The 24,366-nt window shown below is 46.1% G+C and overlaps 1 protein-coding gene and 1 non-coding gene across 2 annotated transcripts in view; one reads left to right on the top strand and one right to left on the bottom strand.

Annotated features, from left to right (window-relative positions):
* MMP17 (matrix metallopeptidase 17) overlaps nucleotides 1–24,366 on the bottom strand; it is a 136,865-nt gene that overhangs the window by 51,573 nt on the left and 60,926 nt on the right. The gene's annotated exons all lie outside the window — the stretch shown is intronic.
* On the top strand, nucleotides 3,377–3,514 carry LOC119942976. Its single transcript, XR_005455466.1, has one exon. It is a non-coding gene; the product is annotated as a small nucleolar RNA SNORA7 (small nucleolar RNA).

The following is a 24,366-nucleotide window of genomic DNA, read 5'->3' as shown; positions in this document are numbered from 1 at the left end:
GTGGAGCAGCTGTACTAGGAAAGGGATTTATTGAGGTCTCAGCTGGATGCAAGCCCTACAGTAAGTGCTTAGAAAGCTTTGTAATCACCTGAGTGTCCCAGGCACAGTTTCCAAACTTTACGCTTCAGAGGGCCACACATCTATTTGTGTATGATTTGGCGAAAAAATACCCCTGCAAATGCAGCCCAGGTAGTTTGCTCTTACCCAGTTTTACTACTGTTGCTGGATGGGAGTTCCCAGACTGAGCCCCTTCCTTCCTCTCCCCCTCGTCCCCCTCTCCATCCCCCCCATCTTACCTCCTTCCCTTCCCTACAGCACCTGTATATATGTATATATGTTTGTACATATTTTTTTTACTCTATTTATTTATTTATTTATTTTATTTGTACATATCTATTCTATTTATTTTATTTTGTTAGTATGTTTGTTTTTTTCTCTGTCTCCCCCTTTTAGACTGTGAGCCCACTGTTGGGTAGGGACTGTCTCTAAATGTTGCCAATTTGTGCTTCCCAAGCGCTTAGTACAGTGCTGTGCACATAGTAAGCGCTCAATAAATACAATTGATGATGATGATGAAGTTAATTAGATTGGACAGTCTCTGTCCCTCCTGGGACTCACAGTCAAGTAGGAGGGAGAACAGGATAACTGAGACATAGAGAAGTTAATTGGCTTGCCCAAGGTCACACAGCAAGCAACTGGCAAAGCCAGGATTAGTACCCAGGTCCTCTGACTCACAGGACCATGAGCTTCCCTCTAAGCCATGCTACTATTTTTTCTCATCCATCCAGATCTCCTGCCCTCAATCAATAGACAATCAGTAACATTTACTGAGCACTACTCTGGGTCAATCACTGTATTAAGCACTTGGGAAAGTTCAATGGAGTTAATATCAATCAATCAATGGTATTTATTGAGCACTTACGGAGTGCAGAGAACTGTACTAAGCACTTGGGAAAATACAATATAATAGAGTTGCCAATCCATCAATTGATGGTATTTAGTAAATGCTTACTGTGTGCAGAGCACTGTACTAAGTGCTTAGGAAAGTACAAGAGTATGAGAAGCAGCGTGGCTTAGTGGAAAGAGCACGGGCTTGGGAGTCGGAGGTCATGGATTCTAATCCCGGCTCCGCCACTTGTCAGCTGTGTGACTTTGGGCAAGTCACTTAACTTCTCTGTGCCTCAGTTCCCTCATATGTAACATGGGGATGAAGACTGTGAGCACCACGTGGGACAACTTGATTAGCTTGTAACTACCCCAGTGCTTAGAATGGTGCTCGGCACATAGTAAGCATTTAACAAAATACCATCATCATTATTATTATTATTATTACAATACAACAAAGTTTTGGTTGACATGATCCCTTCTCACAAGGAATTTACAGTCTACAGGGGGAGGCAGACAAAAATAAATTACCGACAGGGGATACAGTATAAGAATATTTACGTAAGTGCTGAGGGGCTGGGGTGATACCAGTTTAGTAGACATAACCCCAGCCCTTGGAGAGTCTATAGTCAAGTAGGGGAAATATATGTTAAAATAAGTTACAGGCTGGGGGAAGCAACTGAGAACCAGGATCTGAGAACCGAGAAGCAGCGTGGCCCAGTGGATAGAACACAGGCTTGGAAGTCAGAAGGACCCGGCTTCTAATCTCATCTCTGCCACTTGTCTGCTGTGTGATCTTGGGCAAATTACTTACCATCTCTGGGCATCTGTAAAATGGGGATTAAGACTGGAAACCCCATGTGGGACACTGACTGTGTCCAACCTAAGTAGCTTGTATCTACTCCAGTGCTTAGTACAGTACCTTGTACTAAGTTAAGCACTTAACAAGTACCATTAAAAAAATGAGTTTAAATATCTGGACATAAGTGCTAGTGGCAAGGAGGCGCAGGATGTGACCAAGGCCTTAGAGAGTGGTGAATACCCTTATGTGTAGGGGATGTGGAAGTGCTGAAGTGGCAGGATGGGGTAAGGGAATTGTGAGTTAATCAGGGAAAGCCTCTTGCAAGAGAAGCAATTTTAGGAGAGCATTGAAGATGGGGAGAGTAGTGGTCTGCTAGGAAGGAAAGCTCCAGGCTGGTGGGATGGAATAATAATAATAATAATAATGGCATTTATTAAACGCTTACTATGTGCAAAGCACTGTTCTAAGCACTGGGGAGGTTACAGGGTGATCAGATTGTCCCACGGGGGCTCACAGTCTTAATCCCCATTTTACAGATGAGGCAACTGAGGCCCAGAGAAGTGAAGCGACCTTCCCAAAGTCACCCAGCTGACAACTGGCGGAGCCGGGATTTGAACCCATGACCTCTGACTCCCAAGCCCGGGCTCTTTCCATTGAGCCACGCTGCTTCTAAGCATGAGCAAGTGGTCAAAAGTGAGGGAGATGAAAACAAGGCACACTCCCTTAGAATGTATGACAGAGAGAGAGAGAGAGAGGAGAGTCCAGCCCACACACTTCATTCCTCTAAATGCCAGCTTGTTCACTGCACTGTCCCCGCTAGACTGTAATTTCTCTGTGCGCAGGGAATGTGTCTGTTTATGTTATATTTTACTCTCCCAGGTGCTTAGTACAGTGCTCTGCATACAGTAAGTACTCAATAAATACAATCGATTGACTGATTGATGGGGCCGGGGGAGGGTGAATGGATACCCAGAGCCAGGAGACAGCAAAGGCTGCTAAAATCAGTGCCTTAAAATGCTTGGAGAACCTTTGGACTTGGAGCGGCCCCTGCCTTCCCAAAAAATTGATTCCCCCTGTTTCCTCTGCTTGGAGGTTTTCCTGCAGCCTCGCCTACTGCTTGAGAGATTTTGCTTTTTAATCTACTGGGGACACAGGGGACACCTCTAAACAAAACATACATTACTCCAGATTCTGATGAAAAATTCATGAAGCAGCTAGGTGTGTTTTACTATCACGGTGCTGCTGAATACTCAGTCTGCCTGCTGGGTTTAGGGTCAGGGGAAGGACATTCTGTTCCTTTCCACCGGCCACTTGGACACTGGGTGGGAAGAAAGAGGTCATGTTTGACCCTGATGCTGCTCAGCCTTCCCCTTCCCAGGGAAGCTCTCCTCAACCAGCCTTGCTGCCGAATCTGAGCCTAACACAGCTAGGGAGGCGGCAACCTCTCTCTACTCAGTACTTTCTGAAGTGCTTAGTACAGTGCTTTGTACATGGTAAGCTCAATAAATACCACTGATAGTTTATTGATTCTGCCTGGAACTCCTTTCCATTTCACATCCAGTAGACTCCTGTTAGTCCAATCTTCAAAGACTTTCTAAAAAAAAACAAAAAACAAACCACCTCCTGCTGGAGGCCTTCCCTGATTAAGCTCTCATCTCTCCACATTCTGTTCTCCCCAGTACCACTTCAGTCCTCTCAGGGTCGCAGCTGGAGAGTTTCCAGTACTCTACCAGTCTCGACTATGGGAGGGAGAGTCAAACAGAGGCATAACCAGTCCATTCCTAGCTTGGACAGTGGCTAGCTAGTGGAAGACAATCCGTTACAAGTCAAAACACACCTGTGCTGGGCAGCAGCGGCATGGGAGAGAGTTGAGGGTGGAGACTGGTTCGCATCTCGTCCTGCCTTCAGGACATCTCCATCTGGATGTCTGCCCGCCACCTAAAACTCAACATGTCCAAGACTGAACTCCTTGTCTTCCCTCCCAAACCCTGTCCTCTCCCTGACTTTCCCATCACTGTTGACAGCACTACCATTCTTCCCATCTCACAAGCCCGCAATCTTGGTGTCATCCTGGACTCCGCTCTCTCATTCACCCCTCACATCCAAGCCGTCACCAAAACCTGCTGGTCTCAGCTCTGCAACATTGCTAAGATCCGCCCTTTCCTCTTCATCCATACCGCTACCCTGCTCGTTCAAGCTCTCATCCTATCCCGTCTGGACTACTGCATCAGCCTTCTCTCCGATCTCCCATCCTCGTGTCTCTCCCCACTTCAATCCATACTTCACGCTGCTGCCCAGATTGTCTTTGTCCAGAAACGCTCTGGGCATGTTACTCCCTTCCTCAAAAATCTCCAGTGGCTACCAATCAATCTGCGCATCAGGCAGAAACTCCTCACCCTCGGCTTCAAGGCTGTCCGTCACCTCGCCCCCTCCTACCTCACCTCCCTTCTCTCCTTCTATAGTCCAGCCCGCACCCTCCGCTCCTCTGCCGCTAATCTCCTCACTGTGCCTCGTTCTCGCCCGTCCCGCTGTCAACCCCCGGCCCACGTCATCCCCCTGGCCTGGAATGCCCTCCCTCCGCACATCCGCCAAGCTAGCTCTCTTCCTCCCATCAAGGCCCTACTGAGAGCTCACCTCCTCCAGGAGGCCTTCCCAGACTGAGCCCCCTCCTTCCTCTCCCCCTCGCCCCCCCATCCCCCGTCTTACCCCCCTCGCTTCCCCACAGCACCAGTATATATGTATATATGTGTGTACATATTTATTACTCTATTTATTTATTTTACTTGTGCATATCTATTCTATTTATTTTATTTTGTTAATATGTTTGGTTTTGTTCTCTGTCTCCCCCTTCTAGACTGTGAGCCCACTGTTGGGTAGGGACTGTCTCTATATGTTGCCAACTTGTACTTCCCAAGCGCTTAGTACAGTGCTCGGCACACAGTAAGCACTCAATAAATACGATTGATTGATTGATTGACTCAGGTTTACTGTGCGGAAGGAGGCAATGATAAACCACTTCCATATTTTTACCAAGAAAATTCTACGGATCCACTACCAGAATGATTGCAGATGGGAGTAGGGCATTCTGGGAGAGGTGTGTCCATGGCGTCGCTATGGGTCAGACACAACTCGACAGCATAAGACCACTTCAGCACCACATCCTGCTGAAACCAGTTCTGTACAAATCCTTTACACTCGATTGCTTCCTCCTACCAGTAATTTATTTTAGTTCCTCTCTCCTGCTAGAGTGGAAGTTTCTTGTGGGCAGGAATGATTTCTACTCAGTGGAAAGAGCACGGGCTTGGGAGTCAGAGGTCATGGGTTCAAATCCCAAATCCTCCTCCAGGAGGCCTTCCCAGACTGAGCCCCTTCCTTCCTCTCCCCCTCATCCCCCTCTCCATTCCCCCCATCTTACCTCCTTCCCTTCTCCACAGCACCTGTATATATGTATATATGTTTGTACATATTTATTACTCTATTTATTTATTTATTTATTTTACTTGTACATATCTATTCTTTTTATTTTATTTTGTTAGTATGTTTGGTTTTGTTCTCTGTCTCCCCCCTTTTAGACTGTGAGCCCACTGTTGGGTAGGGACTGTCTCTATAAGTTGCCAATTTGTACTTCCCAAGCGCTTAGTACAGTGCTCTGCACATAGTAAGCGCTCAATAAATATGATCGATGATGATGATGATGAAATCCCAGCTCCGCTGCTTGTCTGCTGTGTGACTCTTGGCAAGTCACTTAACTTCTTTGTGCCTCAATTACCTCATCTATAAAACGGGGATTAAGACAGTGAGCTCCACATGGGACCTGATCACCTTGTATCCTCCCCAGCACTTAGAACAGTGCTTTGCACATAGTAAGCACTTAACAAGCACCATTATTATTATTATTAATTCTGAGGCTTTCTCCCAAGTCCTTAGTGCAATGCTCTGCCCAGAGTAAGTACTATTGGATTGTATCAATAAATACTATTGTGTTGCCAATATTTTTACATTTGTCTCCCCCATTAGAGTGTGAGATCCTTAAGGGCAGGGAATGTACTTTCCATGTACCTAACACAGTGCACCGCACCAAGTGGGTGCTCAATAACGATGATCATATTCATTTAGCATTTAGACACTGTACCAAGCACTCGGGTAGATAGAAGATGATCAGTTTGGACACAGTCCATGTGGCGCACGAGGCTCATACCTTTAATCCCCATTTTACAGATGATGTAACTGAGGCCCAGAGAAGTTAAGTGACTTGCCTAAGGACGGACGGCAGACAAGTGGTGGAGTGGTGGACTGTTACTACTATTAATGTTCAATCAATCAATCACATTCGCTGAGTGCTTACTATGGGTGGAAGGGCAGGGAATTTTCTCCTCATGAAAGAATCATCCATTCACCCCCAAACGCAGGCAAGGTTCGGTCTGGCCCACAACGGGGAAACAGGAACCCCAGTTTAACACAGTGTTCCTCCAACCCAATCAGTCAATCCATGGTATTTATTGAGCAGCAACTGCGTGCAGACCACTGGACTAAGTGCTTGGGTTAGTAGACCCGACTCTCCATCCCAAGGAGCTTACAATCTAGAGGGGAAGACAGGCACTAAAATAAACTATAAGTAGGGAGAAGCAAAAGGATATAAAGATAGGTGCATAAATCCTACATGGAGATGGGGATTGTGAGTCATTAAGTGGCTAGGTGCATGGAAAGGCTGAAAGGGAGGTTGCAGGAAATGAGAGATCAGTTGGGTAAAACCTCATGGAGGACAGGGGACCTTGGAAGGGTTTTGCCGACAGGGAGAGCAGTGAAGAGGGAGGGAGTTACGGGAGGAGAAAAGAAATGTTGACACCACCAACTGAGAATTCACTGAGCTGAGGTGTGGTTAGTGAGAATGCGAACTGAGAGAAAAACCAGCCAGGGTTGCTGGGTAAATGTCACTTCCTTGCTTGGATTTTCTTTCCGGTGTAGGTTTTTAATTCCTCATTTCCCATAGAACAAATGAGCCTCACAACAGTGCCATTAATTACCAGGCGGCATATGGTGTGGCTTCTCTCTCAGGGAGCGACTCTCTCACTTTAATGTTTCCTGGGCCATACGAAGGCTAATAATTTGCATCTGGAGGGTGACACGCATCTCCCTGACGAGGGACGCTGCGTGCCAGTAGCCGGAGGGTGAATTCCTCGGGAGGGGAAGTGGCCACCTGGAAAGGATGCAGGATCGCAAGCCAGCCCAGGGTTCCCGGCAGCTCCAGTTGGACAGTCTCGCTCTGGTCCCCGTCGTGCCCTCAGCCACAGGCTTGGGGAACATGGTGATGCAGCTGCCGTCGGCTTTTCTTCCTGAGGTAATTTGGATCTGGAAACCATCCCGTTCAATGGGCCTGGGAGTCAGAGGAACTGGGTTCGAATCCTGGCTCTACCACTTGCCAGTTTTTTGATGATGATATTGATAACTGTGGTTTCCTTAAGTGCTTACTATGTTCCAGGCACTAACTAAGGGCTGGGATAGATACAAGGTAATTGGGTTGGACACAGTCCCTGTCCCACATAGGACTCACAGTCTTAATCCCCATTTTATAGACGAGGTAACTGAGACCCAAAGAATAATAATTATGCTATTTGTTAAACTCTTACTGTGTGCCAAGCACTGTTCCAAGTGCTGGGGGAGATAGAAGGTAATCGTTTGTCCCAAGTGGGGCTCACAGTCTTAATCCCCATTTTACAGATGAGGTAATTGAGGCACAGAGAAGTTAAGTGGCTTGACCAAAGTCACACAGCAGACAAGTGGCAAGTGGCAGAGCCAGAGTTAGAACCTGCGTCCCCTGACTCTCAAGCCCTTGCTCTCTCCATTAAGCCAAGCTGCTTCTCCGAAGAGAAGTGAAGAGAAGTGAAGCAACTTGCCCAAGGTCACACAGCAGACATGCAGCAGAGCTGGGATTAGAACCCAGGTCCTTCTGACTTCCAGACCTGTTCGGGCAAGTCACTTAATAATAATAACTGCAGTATTTGTTAAGTGCTTACTATGTGTCAAGCACTGTACTTAGCACTGAGGTAGCTATAAGATCATTAGGTACCAGATGGGGTTCACAGTCTAAATAGGAGGGTGGACAGGTATTGAATCCCATTTTGCAAATGAGGGAACTGAGGCCCAGAGTAATGAAGTGACTTGCCCGAGGTCACATGCAGACAAGGGGAGGCGCCGGGATTAGAACCCAGGTCTTCTGACTCCCAGGCCTGTGCTCTTTCCACTAGATCATGCTGCTTAACTCCTCTGGGCCTCAGTTTCCTCATCTGTAAAATGGGGATTCAATACCTGTTCTTCCTCTTCCTTAGACTTTAAGCCCCATGTGGGGCAGGAACCGTCTCTGGTCTGATTATCCTGTATTATTCTTGCACTTAGCACATAGTAATACCACCATCACTATTATTTGTTCTATCCCTCTCCCTGACTCAAACCCCTTGCAGCCTGCCCCATCTCTGCGAAATAGTAGAGGAGGGTCCCCTCCACTGAGACTCTTCTCTGGGACAGGGCCTCCCCACCAGGCCTTCAGAATTAGAACAGAGTCCTCTGGGGAGGGATGCATCTTTGGAGCCTTGTGTTAGAGCTTCTGGCTGATCTGGGAACTCTGCAGAATTAGTCAACGTCTGCTGTATGGAGAGACAGGGGCCTCGTGGGAGTAAAGTGCATTTGGTGGTTCGCTTTATTATTTTCTGGATAAAAAATGAATTCAAACTTTTTCAAGTGTCTGACTAGAGCTGCTCAGAGCTGACTGGTCTCAGGTTATATTTCCCTCAACTGAGTCATTGGTGGCTGGTTCACATGCGACTGGGGAGGGAAAACTTCAGGGTCAAAATAACGGAAGAACCATTAGAAAGGTTGCAGATTACGGCAGAGGACAGGATGTCTGGAGAAAGGATATCCATGGCCTCCCTATGATTTGGAAACAACTAGACGGCACTTAATAATAATGCAAAGATAAGAGCGTCTCAGTGAGGTTTTCTGACTCACACTGAGCTCCCCTCCTGCCAAAAAGCCACACTCACCCCAGATTTGTTGTTGTCTCTGGGTATTTAATGACAAACATTTTTGCCATAAACTTTATAAAACAGGTAACCAGTAGGCCAAAGTCACTTGATTGATTGCTTGATTAATTGGGTTCCGGCCATTTGTCTGGTCAATCATTCACTTCATCAATCAATGGTATTTAGTGAGCCTTTACTGTGTGGACACTACTGTAATAAGCACTTGGGAGAGTACAAGAAAGTAAGTAGGCATGCTGGTGATCCACGCCCTTAGCAGGCTTTCTGGGGAATCCACTGACAAAGGAGAGGGGATATAGGTTTCTGCATTAAAAGGCAGGGAATACCAAAGCATGGCAGGCAGAATGCCAGGAATTCAGAGAACGATGTAAGGTGGAAGGCCAGGTTGAAGACGAAAACCTATGCTTGTGAGAAGCAGCAATGCTTATTGGATAGAACTAGGGCCTGGGAGCCAGAAGGACCTGGGTTCTAATCCCGGTTCTGCTACATGTCTGCTGTGTGACCTTGGGCAAGTCACTCTAGCATCTCTGGGCTTCAGTTACCTCATCTGTAAAATGGGGATTAAGAGCGTGAGCTCCATGTGGGACAGGGACTGTGTCCAACCTAATTTGTATCTACCCCAGTACTTAGAACAGTGCTTGGGACATAGTAAGGGCTTAACAAGTACCATAATAATAATTATTATTATAACATTAACCTATTATTAAATATTATTATTAAATTATTCATATAATAATATAATTAAATATTGACCACCAGAAGAAGACCTCAGAGGGGCATGGAAGTAAGATCCCACCAAAAATCCTAGCTGAAACCAGTCAAGACCAGGAGATGGGGAAGACCCTCAGAAAGGACCCGATACCAGCCTGCCCGACCAGCCAATCAAAGGGCAGAGATGGAGAAGCAGACCAATAGTAGAAAGATGGACCACAGGGAGGGTGTCCATAAGCGAGTAAATTGTAATGATCAGTGTGAACCTCTTCATTTGACATTGTCCCCGCTAGCGTTTGCCCATCAGATTGTGATTGATGTGGCGTCCCTCTTGCTGTGAAGAGCTAGAGGTCAGATAGAGCAGACTCTGGTCCTTTCCATTCCCACTCAGACACTGTCAGCTTAGGTCAGCCCTGCTCAGATCTTGCTGGAACTCCCAGGATGGGCAAGGCTGGGAGTCCACCCCAAGCCCAAGCCCAGAGAGCTGCCGGGGTAGCCAGAACTTCACTCCCATTCTGTACTTTTTTGTTAAGTGCTTACTGTGTGCAAGGCACTGTACTAAGCACTGGGGTAGTTACAAGATAATTGAGTTGGACAGCATCCCTGTCCCACATAGGGCTCCCAGTCAATTTACAGATGAGGTAACTGAGGCCAGAGAAGTTAAGTGACTTGCTCAAGGTCACACAGCTGACACGTGGTGGAGCGGGAATTAGAATCTAGGTCCTTCTGCCTCCTAGGCCCATATTCTATCCACGAGCTCATTGCCCAAAGGTCAGTGGGGCAGGAGAGAAAAACAGGAAGCAGAAGGGAGCCAAGCTGAGAAGGAGAGACAGAGGCCTAAGCCTGTGTCCTTAGAGAATAAGCAGGCCCTGCTTGAAGCTGGGCACGGGATGGGCTTGGCCGGTGGATTTCCCCTCAGGTCCAAGCCGCCTTCTTGAGTTGCAAACTGCACTGCTAGGGTCAGCCCCAGAGATGGCAACTATAGTGTTTCAGTTTGCTTCCTGAAATTGGACTGTTCTAGAGAAAAATCAGCTGGGGGCTCCCCATTTTAGAGGTTCCCCAGGGTTCCTTGGGAGGGCCACCCTGCATCTGAGTACTGGCCCTCAAATGGGAAGTAAACCAAACAGGGATGAGGAAGACAGGCAGGTTTCCAAGAGCAAACGAATCTAAGAGATCCAAGCCATGGTTTTCATCCTGGAAGCTCTCCAGTCTGGTCAGAGAGACCCAGGATGACGGATTCTGGGAGTCAGGCCCATGCAGCAGTCAAACAATCAACCAATACCACTGCTTGATTGATTGGTTGATTGGCCAGAGACCTGGGATAAGTGAGACTGGCAGCCCAGCCCAAAAAGCAGTGGGGAAAACAAGGCTTTCACCTGCCACTGCTGGGAATCCCAGGGGGAGATCGGTCCCCATTGTCCTCACAGACTGGTGCCTGTGTCCAGGGTGGCTTAGGTGGAGGCAGGGGATTGGCTCAGATGAACCCTCTTTTGGCCCTCCCAGGAACCGGTGGGGTGAAGCAATGTCGAATCAAGCCTACCCATTCTGCTTGTTGGATGAGCAGCCGGCAGTACTCTCCCAAGCGTTTAGTGCAGTGCTCTCTGCCCAAATTAAGCAGTCAATAAACACAATTGACTGGCACTCTCTCTGAGTGGTCAGTAGAAGGGTGCTGGAGAACAGATTTATTAATCCTTCAATCAATGGTATTTATTGAGTGCTTGCTGTGTGTGTAACACTGTTCCAATCAATTGATCGATCTTATTTCTTGAGCATTTACTGTGTGCAGAGCACTGTACTAGGCACTAGTCTAGAGGAGGATACGGATGTACATAAGTGCTGAGGGAGGGGTAAATAAAGGGTGCAAATCCAAGTGCAAAGGCATCACAGAAAGGAGTGGGAGAAGAGGAAATGAGGGCTTAGTCAGGAAAGCCCTCTGGAAGAGATGTATTAAGAGCTTGGGAGAGTATAGTACAACAGAGTTGGTAGACATGTTCCCTGCCCACGAGGAGCTTACAGTCTAGAGGGAGTCAGATATTAAAGTAAATTATGGATATTTACATAAGAGCTGTGGGGCTGAGGGTGAGGTGAATAAGTGCTTAAAGGGACAAGGACTATGTCCAACCCGATTAGATTGTATCTACCCCAGCGCTTAGTACGCTGTAAGCAATCAATCAATCGTATTTATTGAGCACTTACTGTGTGCAGAGCACTGTACTAAGTGCTTGGGAAGTTCAAATTGGCAACGTATAGAGATGGTCCCTACCCAACAGTGAGCTCTCAGTCTAGAAGGGGTAGACGGAGAACAAAACCAAACATATTAACAAAATAAAATAAATAGGATAGATATGTACAAGTAAAATAGAGTAGTAAATATGTACAAACATATATACATACATATATACAGCACATTGTAAGCACTTCACAAATGCCACTATTATCATTATTATTATTATTAAAGGGCCCAGACCTGTGCAGGTAGAGACCCTGTAGTGCTAACATGATTCCTGCTAGCCACAGAGATTTAGCCTCCTTCTTTCCAGGATCCCCTTGCCATGGCCACCCCTTTTCATGTCCCCGCACCCCCTTGGACTCCCAGTTCCTTTCTATCCTGAGCTTTATGTCGCTTCTCCCAATTTACTACAAAAATGCAGTAAGGAGGGGGAAAAACAGTGAAGACTCAGCAAAAGAAGCTGCTGGCTTTGGCAGAAGTCCAAGCTTTCCTCAGCCCCCGGCCACTCTCTCAGCAACCTGATTAAATTCAACAATTCCCAGCACACTCACTTGCCATTCCCCACGCACAGGCCTCCTCTTCTCCCAGACTCAGAGGACAGCCACACCAAGCCCCGCTATCCTAAGCCCTTTTTGGATTTTGCCATACACTGAACTGAACATTAGGGAAGATACAAGGTAACTGGGATGAGGGCAGATTCAGAAGAGAGGGAAGAGGGAAAGCTCCGACTTTTCCTAGATGAGAAGCAGTATGGCCTAGTGAAAAAAGCATGGACATTGGAGTCAGAGGATCTGAGTTCTAATCACTACTCCACCACTTACCTTCTGTGTGATCTTCTTTGTGCCTCAGTTACCTAATCTGTCCAATAGGGATTCAGGCTTTGAGCTCCTTGGGGGATATGGGCTGTGTCCAATCTGATTATCTTGTAGCTACCCCAGTGCTTAGTAGTACAGTACCTAGAACTCAGTAAATGTTTAACAAATACCATAAAAAAAGATGTTTTCTGTGCCTCATATCTCATTTGTAAAATGGGGATTAAGACTTCAAGACTGAGCTCCAAGTGGAACAGGGACTGTGTCCAACCCAATCATCTTGTATCTACCCCAGTGCTTAGTACAGTGCCTGGTACATAGTAAGTGTTTAACAAATGCCATGAAAACAACAATTAAAACTGTCTACTCTCCTCCCTGTTTCCTGCATCCAGACCACTTTCTCTTTTCAGCTGAGGCCCCTGTGGGCAATGAGGATAAACTTGCTTTTATTCCCTCCCGGCAGTTAGTACAGTGCCATTTACGGAGAAAATGCTAAACAACGATCACAAAAACTAGCACAATAACTTGGACATCCCTCTTTCAATGTCAGTCCTTCAGGTCCCATGCTCACAAGCTGAGTTGAAAAGCTATGGATCTTCAGAGACTCCGGGGATGTTAGCAATAGGACTAATAGCTGTTATTGAGCACCTGTTGGAAGAAACACACTGAAATCACTCAATCAATCGTATTGATCAAGTGCTTTCTCAGTGCAGAGCACTATGCTAAGAGCTTGGGAGAGTCCGAAAGAGTTAGTAGCCCCCATCCTTGACCTCGAGGAGTTTACAGGCAAGAAAATAAATTACATGTATGGGAAGCAAGAGAGTTTAAAGATTTGTACAAAAGTGCTGTGGTGGGGTGAAAACCTAAGTGCTTAGGGGCTCAAGTGCAGTGTGGCCTAGAAGAAAGAGCACAGGGCTGGGAGTCAGAGGACCTGGGTTCTATTCCCAGCTCTGTCACTTGTCTGCTGTGTGACCTTGGGCAAGTTAACTGCTCTGTGCCCCAGTTACCTCATCTGTAAAAGGACATTAAGACTGTGAGCCCCATGTGGGATGTGGATTGTGCCCAACCTGATCATCTCGGATTTACCTCAGTGCTTAGTACAGTGCCTGGCACATTGTTAAGTGCTCAATAAATACCTTAAAATAAGTGCATAGGTGATACTGTAGAGGGAGGAAGTAGGGGAAAGAGATGAGAGATCAGTAATATGTGTTTGTCTGCTTTTACTGTCCAGTGGTTGAGTCACCGAGGGATGTTGTGGGGGGAGGTGGGGGGTATCAGACGAGGTCAGCAGATGTCATTTTGGCCGAGAACAACTAAGGGACTTTGGGACAAGTCCAAGGCCTGAATGGGGGAAGGGAGAGAGGATCTAGGGATCCTTGTCAGTGACTTCCTCTTGGGGCGGCTTCTTTTCACTTTCCTCCAGAAGAGGGGACACAGATTCTCAGAAAGCTGACAAAGGAGCTTCTGACAACTTGACACCTGTCCACATGTTTTGAATTGGTGTCTGTCTCCCCCTTCTAGACTGTGAGCCCGTTGTTGGGTAGGGACCATCTCTATATTTTGCCAACTTGTACTTCCCAAGCACTTAGTACAGTGCTCTGCACACAGTGAGTACTCAATAAATGCAATTGAATGAATGAAAGGAGCACAGACAAACCCAGGAGGAGCCGTCAGAACCGGTTTTCAGCCCGCCAGAGGAAAGCTTCTCCCAACTTCTGACAACTTGATAATGAACTGAGAGCCCTTGTATGCTGGCAGAGGGGAGACAGACAAGACCAACCACTGAGTTCTGGACACTTCATGTGAGGCCAAGGAGACAAAAGTGAAAATCACTATCTCCCTGTTTAGTGGGGAAGCAACATGGCTTAATGGATAAAGCACAGACCTGGAAATCAGAAAGATCTGGGTTCTAATGCCAGCTCTGCCATTTGCTGTGTGACCTTGGGCAAGTCACTTCACTTCTCTAGGCCTGTTAACTCATCTGTAAAATGGGGATTAAGACAGTGGGCCCCATATGGGTCAGGGATTGTGCCCAGTCTGATTTGCTTGTATCTACCCCAGCACTTAGAACAGTGCCCGGAACAAAGTAAGCACTTTATAATTACCCTAATTATTATTAATGGGAAGAACACAGGATTGGGTGTCTTGGAACCTGGGTTTCGGTCCGAATTAGGCCACTGGACTACTAAGACCTTGGGTGAGTCATTTAACCTTCCTGTGCCTTAGCTTCCACATCTGCTAAATGGAAATAATAATGTTCGGTTTTCCTTACCTCAGAGATTTAAAAGAAAGATAAAAAATGAGATTGTTCATGGAAAAGTATTAGGACAAACAAAATGTGATATAAATTCAAGGCACTGGTATGCATATTCAAGGTGAGACTCTCTGATCCTGGCCATCATTAGGCATGTGAAAGGTTCTATTTTAAAGCCACATCAGAAACCCAGGCCTTTTATCAGAAAGGAGAGACAGTGAAGTATGGGGGTGTAAGTGGGTGGAAATAAAAGACATGTTAAAAGCTTGCCTTTGCTAAATCCCCTCAATGAAACTCTGTGAAACTGTTTAAAGATTTAAATATTCATGGATATAAGAACTATCTATTACAAAACCTAAATGGACAGGGGCCAGGCTATTTTTTTTGTATACCTGGTTACTAGGGAGTTCTTGGTAATAATAACAATAACAATGATGGGATTTGTCAAGCATTGTCGAGCACTGTACTAAGTGCTGGGGAGATGCACAATCAGATAAGTTGGGCCCTGTCTTACATAGGGCTCATAGTCTAAGGGTGAACAGAGAACAGGTATTAAATTCCCACTTTTCAGACAAGAAAATTGAGGCGCAGAGCGGTTAAGTGACTCAGCTCAGATCACATAACAGATATTTTTAAAGGATTCTCAATTGCACCGTAGGTTGCTGGGTCTCCAAGCACTTAGTACAGCGCTCTGCACACAGTAAGCACTCAATAAATATGATTGAATGAATAAATGGGTCCAGTGGAAAGATACATGATATGAAGATTTTTCTGTTAAATGACCTGAGTCACTGAGTCAAAGGAAATGTGACTCTTTGACACAACTGACCTAATCAATCAATCGTATTTACTGAGTGCTTATTGTATGCAGAGCACTGTACTAAGAGCTTCGGAAAGTACAATATAACAGGGTCAGTAGACGTGTTCCCTGTCCACAATGAGCTCAGAGTCTAGAGGGTGAGACAGACATTAACATAAATAAGGAAATTATAGAGAGTCATTGAAACTCAGGGGATGGGCCACAGTATGGGAATGAAGCCTGTGAGTCCTACGTGGGACACCCTGATTACCTTGTATCTACCCCAGCGCTTAGAACTGTGCTTTGCACATAGTAGGTAGTTAACAAATGCCATCTTTATTATTATTATTATTAGTTGTTGGGAAGGTGCAGATGAATGTTTTCCAATACGCATGGCCTTTAAGCTTTGTGCTACCCTTGTCCCTTAGAGAAGAATCAATCAATCAATCTTATTTAATGAGCGCTTACTGTGGCAGAGCACTGTACTAAGCAACTGGAAGAATACAATATAACAGGGTTGGTAGACAACGTTCCCTGCCCACAAAGAGTTTACAGTCTAGAGGGGGAGACAGACATTAATATAATTAAATTTTGAATATATGCATAAGTGTTGTGGGATTGAGGGAGGGGTGAATAAAAGGGGCAAATCAGGGTGACGCAGACAGGAGTGGGAGAAGAGGAAACAAGGGCTTAGTCAAGGAAGGCCTCTTGGAGGAGCTATGCTTTCAGTAAGGCTTTGAAGTTGGGGAGAGTAATTGTCGAAGAGGGAGGGCATTCCAGGCCAGGTGCAGGATGTGGGTGAGAGGTCGGAAGAGAGAGAGATGAGATGGAGGTACAGTAGAGGAGTTAAGTGTGCGGGCTGGGTAGTAGTAGGAGGGCATTCATTCACTCATTGATAGGAGAATGGTGGATGCAACCTTTTAGAAAGGGTTCTCTCGCTGAGCCTAGGGAGCCCTCATCACCTGCAGACTCATCCTCCCTTGATGGATGGGGCCACAGGGAAGATGAGAACATAATATATTCCAATCTGTCCCAGCCCAATTTAATTCCACTAAAAGCATCCCCAGAGCCGAGCACAGTTGTCGGGAGCTCCTCCGGCCCGCATCCCTCCACAACCTTACGAAGGGACTTGAATCCCGGACCTTTCCAGGGAAAGAAGTGGCAGTTTGGATCCTGGTTGCCATTTCAGAAGCTGAACTCAGGCTCTGGAGGGCTGAGTGACCACCCCACTTCTTTGGAATTGCCACGAGGGATAGAGGGTGGGCGGACCCCCAAGGGGATCACCTTTTTAAAAATCCAGTTCATGCCAAAGAGGCATGCTTTTGAGAAAGGGAGAGCGAGCGAGTGAGCGAGCGAGAGCCAGAGCACGAGGCAGCACTTTACCGACACTGATAAGGAATATCACCAAGAGACTGATGGAGGTGGCAGGAAGGCAGGTGTCAGTGATCCAGAGAGGCAGAGGAACGGGAAAGACATTTTGAAAAGGGAAACTGAAAAAGGGCAGCTGGGCTATGGGGGTTTCTGAAAACCAAAATGGGTTAAAGGGGATGGAGCCTCCAGAGAAAATCTGTTCTAAAGGAAACCAAAAAATCTTCGAGGATCCGTCCCCTGGGCCCTGACCAGGACCAAAAAGGGATCATCTTGTGAGAGAGCTTAAAGAATGACGACCCACTCCTAGCAGCATATCTGATTCATATGGGCTTTCATTGGCCAAGAAATCAGGCTATGAGCGCTTGAGCAAGAATTTTAGCTGCCATACAAAATCAATCAATCAATCGTATTTATTGAGTGCTTACTGTGTGCAGAGCATTGCACTAAGCACTTGGGAAGTACAAGTCGGCAACACATAGAGACAGTCCCTACCCAACAGTGGGCTCACAGTCTAGAAGGGGGAGACAGAGAACAAAACCAAACATACTAACAAAATAAAATAAATAGAATAGATATGTACAAGTAAGATAAATAAATAGAGTAATAAATATGTACAAACATATATACATATATACAGGTGCAAAATGCACTTCCAGCCACCTCTCTTTCATCTGGCTCCCTGCCCAGAGTGCAGGGGTGGCTTTACCCTCTTCAATGACAGGTCAGAGGAGTCTGTATCCTCTGGGAGATGGGCAGAACCCCCTCCCCTCCCCACCTTGCTGCACTGAGCTCCCCTGAGTGCCAACTCGGTTCCTCGGTTTTACCATTCATTCATTCAATCATATTTATTGAGTGCTTACTGTGCACAAAGCACTGTACTAAGTGCTGGGGAGAAAACAATAGAGCAATAAACAGATACTTTTCCTGCCCACAATAAGCTTCAAATCAGCTCTCTCCCTCACCCCTCCTATATACATACTCCTCTTCTACTACCCCCCAGCTCATACACTTGGCTTCTCTCAAGCCAACCTACTCACTTGGTCACTACTCTCACTCTTGCCATGAACCTCTTGCTCAAGCCCTCCATTCTGCCTGGCACTTCCTTCCGCTTCAAATCCAGCAGACCACAGCTCTTTCCATCCTCAAAGCCCTTTTGAAAATCACATCTCCAGGAGGTCTTCCTCGACTAATTGCTCATCTCCTCATTCTAGTTCCACTTTGGCACTTCCATATCACCTACCCATTGAATACTCACTTCGCCCTCCTCCCCAGTAGCACTTAAATGCACAACTTTAAACTCTGTTGCTTTTCCCTTTTTGTTTGACATCTTAGAGTCTGTTTCCCTGGTTGGATTGTAAGCTCGTTAAGGGCAGGGATCATATCTATGAACTCTTTTGTACTCTCCCAAGAGACCAGTTCCTCCTCTCCACCCATCTTCAGGCTGACACAAGGACAGAGGATATACGATGAGAAGGACATTCTGAGCTATCCTCATGACAGGTGCTGTGGAAAGATAAATTCCTTCTACTCCAAATTGGAGGGAAAGAGAGCTAGGGTTCTCAGGATACCTCTGGAGCTGCCAAACTTGCTTTGGAACCATCCACCCTCATCTCTGTTTCCTTCTCCCGAAACCACTTCCTCTTATCAGTGTCCTGTAGCCCCACTGAGGCCCTCCTGAGCTAGGAGTGAATGCGGGTGTGTCTTCTACAAGGCCGGCTCTTCCAGCACTTTATCAACGCTCTCTGCCCTATCTAAAATCACTATATTTCACTCTGCTGCCCGGATGATCTTTGTACAGAAGCGCTCTGGGCATGTCACTCCCCTCCTCAAAAATCTCCAGTGGTTGCCTGTCGACCTACGAATCAAGCAAAAACTCCTCACTCTCAGCTTCAAGGCTCTCCATCACCTCACCCCCACCTACCTCACCTCCCTTCCCCAGCCCGCACCCTCCACTCCTCTGCCACTAACTTCTTCACTGGGCCTGGAATGCCCTCCCTCCACACATCTGCCAAACTAGCTCTCTTCCTCCCTTCAAAGCCCTACTGAGAGCTCACCTCCTCCAGGAGGCCTTCCCAGACTGAGCCCCCATTTTCCTCTCCTCCTCCCCATCACCCCCCCGCCCTACCTCCTTTCCCTCCCCACAGCACTTGCATATATTTGTACAGATTTATTACTCTATTTATTTTACTTGTACATATTTACTACTCTATTTTGTTAATGATGTGCATATAGCTATAATTTTATTTATTCTGATGATTTTGACACCTGTCTACATGTTTGGTTTGTTGTCTGTCTCCCCCTTCTAGACTGTGAGCCTGTTGTTGGGTAGGAACCGTCTCTATTGCCGACTGGTACTTCCCAAGTGCTTAGTACAGTGCTCTGCACACAGTAAGCACTCAATAAATACGATTGAATGAATGAATGAATGAATGAATGAATGGTCTGCTACCCTGCCCGCACACTCCAGTCCTCTAACACAACTTAGTCTCTGTAGCTCAATCTTATCTATCTCATCACCAACCCCCTGCCCACATTATTTCTCAGACAGGAACTCCTTTCCTCTCCATATCTGACAGTCCACCACTCTCCCTAAAATTCTCCTAAAGTGACATCTCCTCTGAGATGCCTTCCCAGACTGAGCCCTTTATTTCCCTTATCTGCCCTCCCTCTCTGCATCGACTATGAACTTAGCTGTGTACCCCTTAAGCACTCTGATACTCGCCCCAGGCCCACAACATTTACGTGAATATTCTTATACTCTTCTATTTCCCTTTTCCCTAATCTATTTTAGTGTCGGTCTCCCCCTGCAGATTTCAAGCTCCTTGTGGGCAGGGATCACATCTTCTGCTCCTGCATTGCATATCTCTCTGGCTGCTCACTCTCAATTTCTTTCATGGGCTCCTCCTCTGCCTCCCACCCCCTAACTCTGGAAGTGTCTCATGACTCACTCCTGGGTCCCCTTCTATTCTCAATCTACAACCACTAAATTGGAGAACTCATTTTCTCCCATGGCTTTATTAATAACTCCTACATATAGGTAGATGATTCCAAAATCAACATCTTCTGCCCCTAATAATGGTATTTAACAATGGTATTTATTAAGCACTTAGTATGTGCCAAGCACAGTTCTAAACACTGGGGTAGATACAAGGTAATCAGGTTGTCCCTTTGGGGCTCACAGTCTTAATCCCCATTTTACAGATGAGGCAACTGAGGCACAGAGAAGTTAAGTGACTTGACCAAGATCACACAGCAGACAAGTGGCGAAGCCAGGATTAGAACCCATGACCTTCTGACTCCCACCCCATGTTCATTATGTCATGCTGCTTCTTCCTATCTTTCTCCTTCTCTGCAAACCTGTATCTCCTCTTGCCTTCAGGACATCGCTACTTGGATGTCCCACTGACACCTCAAACTTAACGTGTTCAAAACAGAACTCTCCATCTTCCCAACAAAACCCTGTCCTCCCCTTGACTTTCCCATCACTGTAGATAACACCGCAATTCTCTATGTCTCACTAACCCCTAAAGTTGGCATTCTTTTCAACTCACCTCTCCCATTCAACCCACATATTCAATGTCACCAAATCCTGTCAGTTCTACCTTCACAACATTGTTAAAATTTGCCCTTTCATCTCAATTCAAACAACTACCGCATTAATCCAAGTGCTTATCCTAGCCCATCTTGATTACTGCATCAGCTTCCTTGCTGACCTCCCTGCCTCCTGTCTCTCCCTACTTCAGTCCACATTTCACTCTGCTGACCAGATTATTTTTCTAAAAAAGTTCAGTCCATAATTCCTCACACCTCAAGAACCTCTCATGGTTGGCCATCCACCTCTGCATCAAACAGAAACTCTTCACCATTGGCTTTAATCCAGTCAATCAACTTGTCCCCTCCTGCTTTTTTAATGCTACTGGTTAAGCCATTACTATGTGCCAGGCACTGTTCTAAGTGCTGGGGTAGATACAAGCTAATCAGGTTGGACATACTCCATGTCCTACATGGAACTCACAGTCTTACCATTATACAGATGAGGTAACTGAGGCATAGAGAAGTTAAGTGATTTGTCCAAGATCACACAGCAGACAAGTGTCAGAGTTGTGATTTGTCCAAGATCACACAGCAGACAAGTGTCAGAGTTGGGATTAGAAATTTATTTCTCTGATTTCCTATTAATAATTGTGGTATTTGCTAAGCACTTCCTATATTCATTCATTCATTCAATCGTATTTATTGAGCGCTTACTGTGTGCAGAGCACTGTACTAAGTGCTTGAGATGTACAAGTTGGCAACACATAGAGACGGTCCCTACCCAACAATGGGCTCACAGTCTATATTCCAGGTACTGTACCAAGTACTGGGATAGATAGAAGCAAATCGGGTTGGACACAGTTCCTGTCTCGCAGGGGGCTCACAGTCTTCATCCTCATTTTACAGAGAGGTAACTGAGGCACAGAGAAGTGAAGTGACTTGCCCAAGACCACACAGTGGACACATGGCAGAGCCGGGCTTAGAATCCATGACCTTCGGACTGCCAGGCTCATTCTCTATCTGCTATGCCATGGTCTTCTCTATTACAATCCCACCTGCTCACTTTGCTCCTCTAATGCCAACCTACTCATGGTACCTAAAGTTTATCTATCTCACCACTGACCTCTTGCCTGGAATGTCCTCCATCTTCATATCCAACAGACTATCATCTCCCCACCTTCAAAGACATCTCCCCACCTTCAAAGATATATTAATAATAATAATGTTGGTATTTGTTAAGTGCTTACTATGTTCCAAACACTGTTCTAAGCGCGGGGGTAGATACAAGGTAATCGGGTTGTCCCACATGGGGTCTTCATCCCCATTTCACAGATGAGTTAACTGAGGCACAGAGAAATTAAGTGACTTGCCCAAGGTCACACAGCTGACAAGTGGCAGAGCCGAGATTAGAACCCACGACCTCTGACTCCCAAGTCCGTGCTCTTTCCACTAAGCCACGCTGCTTCTCATTATTAAATCATCATCATCAATCGTATTTATTGAGCACTTACTGTGTGCAGAGCACTGTACTAAGCGCTTGGGAAGTACAAATTGGCAACATATAGAGACAGTCCCTGCCCAACAGTGGGCTCACAGTCTAAAAGGGGGAGAACAGTCTGAAAGGGGGAGAGACAGTCTAAAAGGGGGAGAACAGTCTAAAAGGGGGAGATATTATTATTAAATAATAATTATTATTATTATTAAAAGCACATCTCCTCCCGGAGGCCTTCCCTGACTAAGCCCTCATTTCCTCTTCTTCCTCTCCCTTCTGTATTGCCCTTGCGCTTGGATTTGCATCCTTGATTCGTCCCTTCCTCAGCTCCACAGTACTTATGTACATATCCAAGATTTACTGATGTCTGCCTTCCCCTCTAGACTGTGAGCCTCATGTGGGACCTGATTGTCTTGCATCTACCTCAGGGCATAGGACAGTGCTTGGCACATAGTAAACACTTTACAAATACCATTATTATTATTAAGATCCAATTGCATAGGTGACACAGAAGGGAGAGGGAGTAAGGTAAATGAGAGCTTACTTGGGGAAGATCTCTTGGTGGAGGTGTGCTTTTAGTAAGACTTTGAAGGTGGGGAGATTTCTTGGATGTGAAGGGGAGGGAATTCCAGGCCAGACAGAGGATGTGGGTGAGAGTTTAGCAGAGATATAGGCAAGATAAAGGAAAGGTACAGAGATTAGATCGGCATTAGAGGAATGGAGTGTGCGGGCTGGGGTGTAATAAGAAATTAGCGAGGAAAGATATTAGGATGTGAGCTGATTGAATGCTTTAAAGCCAATGGTAAGAAGTTTCTGTTTGATAGTCATTTATTCAATCGTATTTATTGAGCACTTACTGTGTGCCAAGCACTGTACTAAGTGCTTGGAAAGTACACTTTGGTAACAGGTAGAGACATCCCTTACCCAACAACGGGCTCACAGTCTAGAAGTGGATGGGCAACCACTGGAGGTTCTTGAGGAATGGGGAGATGTGAACTGAAAGCTTTTTTAGAAAAACAACCTCAGCGGGTGAGTGAAGTAAGGACTAGAGTGGGGAGAGACAGGAAGCAGGGAGATTGAGCGAGGACGCTGATGCAGTAGTCAAGGCGGCGGGACAGAATAAGAGCTTGGATCAATGTAGTGACAGTTTGGATGGAGAGGAGAGGGCACATTTTAGTGATACTGTGAAGGTAGCACCAACAGGATTTGGTAACAGATTGAATATGTGGGTTGAATGAGAGGATGAGTCAAAGATAATGCCAAGGATATGAGCTTCTCAGACATGGTGTTGTCTGCAGAGATGGGAAAGACAGCGGAGGACAGAGTTTGGGTGGGAAGATAACGAGTTCTGTTTTGGACATTTTAAGTTTGGGGTGTCAGCGGGACATCATCGTAGAGATGTCCATAGGCAAGAGGAAATGTTAAACTACCCAGACTGCCCACAATAAGTGCTCAACAAATGCCACTGATTCGATCCCATTTCCATGTTCACAAACTGGACCTGTTTGGCATCTGAAGCTGATTTGGAGTTTCTTGGGCTTCTGCTTTGAAGGGCAGTTCCCAGGGTGGATCCCACAGGGTAAAAACTGAAAACCACCAAGGATCCAGCTATAGGGGTGACAGTTAGCAGCAGCAGCAGAAGCAGCAGGAATCTCCTTGACTATTTTTCTGCCTTTGAGCTTCACTTGGGTCCATTTCACAATCAGATCTCTGGAAAACATGTTTGTTAAGGGAAAGTGAAAGGAGCTTAATTTATTCTTCTCAGTGTTTAGAAAGCTTCGAAGTGAATCCCTCAGGTCTCTTTGAAGATACTGCATTAGCAACCAAGGATTTTTTCAGTTTGAGTCCTGGCTGGGAAGAAGAATGGAATTCAGGTTCATTTATTCATTCAATCGTATTTATTGAGTGCTTACTGTGTGCAGAGCACTGTACTAAGCACCTGGGAAGTACAAATCATCAACATTTAGAGATGGTCCCTACCCAACAACGGGCTCATAGTCGAGAAGCAGTGTGGCTCAGTGGAAAGAGCACGGGCTTAAGAGTCCGAGGTCATGGGTTCAAATCCTGAATCTGCCACTTGTCAGCTGTGTGGCTTTGGGCAAGTCACTTAACTTCTCTGTGCCTCAGTTACCTCATCTGTAAAATGAGGATTAAGACTGTGAGCCCCCTGTGGGGCAACCTGATCACCTTGTAACCTCCCCAGTGCTTAGAACAGTGCTTTGCACATAGTAAGCACTTAATAAATGCCATCATTATTATTAGAAATGGGCTCACATTCTAGAAATCTCCAACACAGGCTGTGGGTCCCAGAAGCACTTCTCTGTAGCTCTGAAACTGTTTCAAGTTGGGAGGGGGGTGGAAAGGCCAGGAAAATGAAGGATAAGTGAACAGAAGTTTGGGAGTTTTTAGGGAACTGTTCCGTAAATGGCACCCTCTTATAAG

The sequence above is a fragment of the Tachyglossus aculeatus genome, chromosome 21 (genome assembly GCF_015852505.1).
Source record: "Tachyglossus aculeatus isolate mTacAcu1 chromosome 21, mTacAcu1.pri, whole genome shotgun sequence".
In the NCBI taxonomy this organism is placed as follows: domain Eukaryota; kingdom Metazoa; phylum Chordata; class Mammalia; order Monotremata; family Tachyglossidae; genus Tachyglossus; species Tachyglossus aculeatus.
The sequence above is the reverse complement of the archived record's forward strand: the minus strand, read 5'-3'. Positions and strand labels throughout refer to the sequence as shown.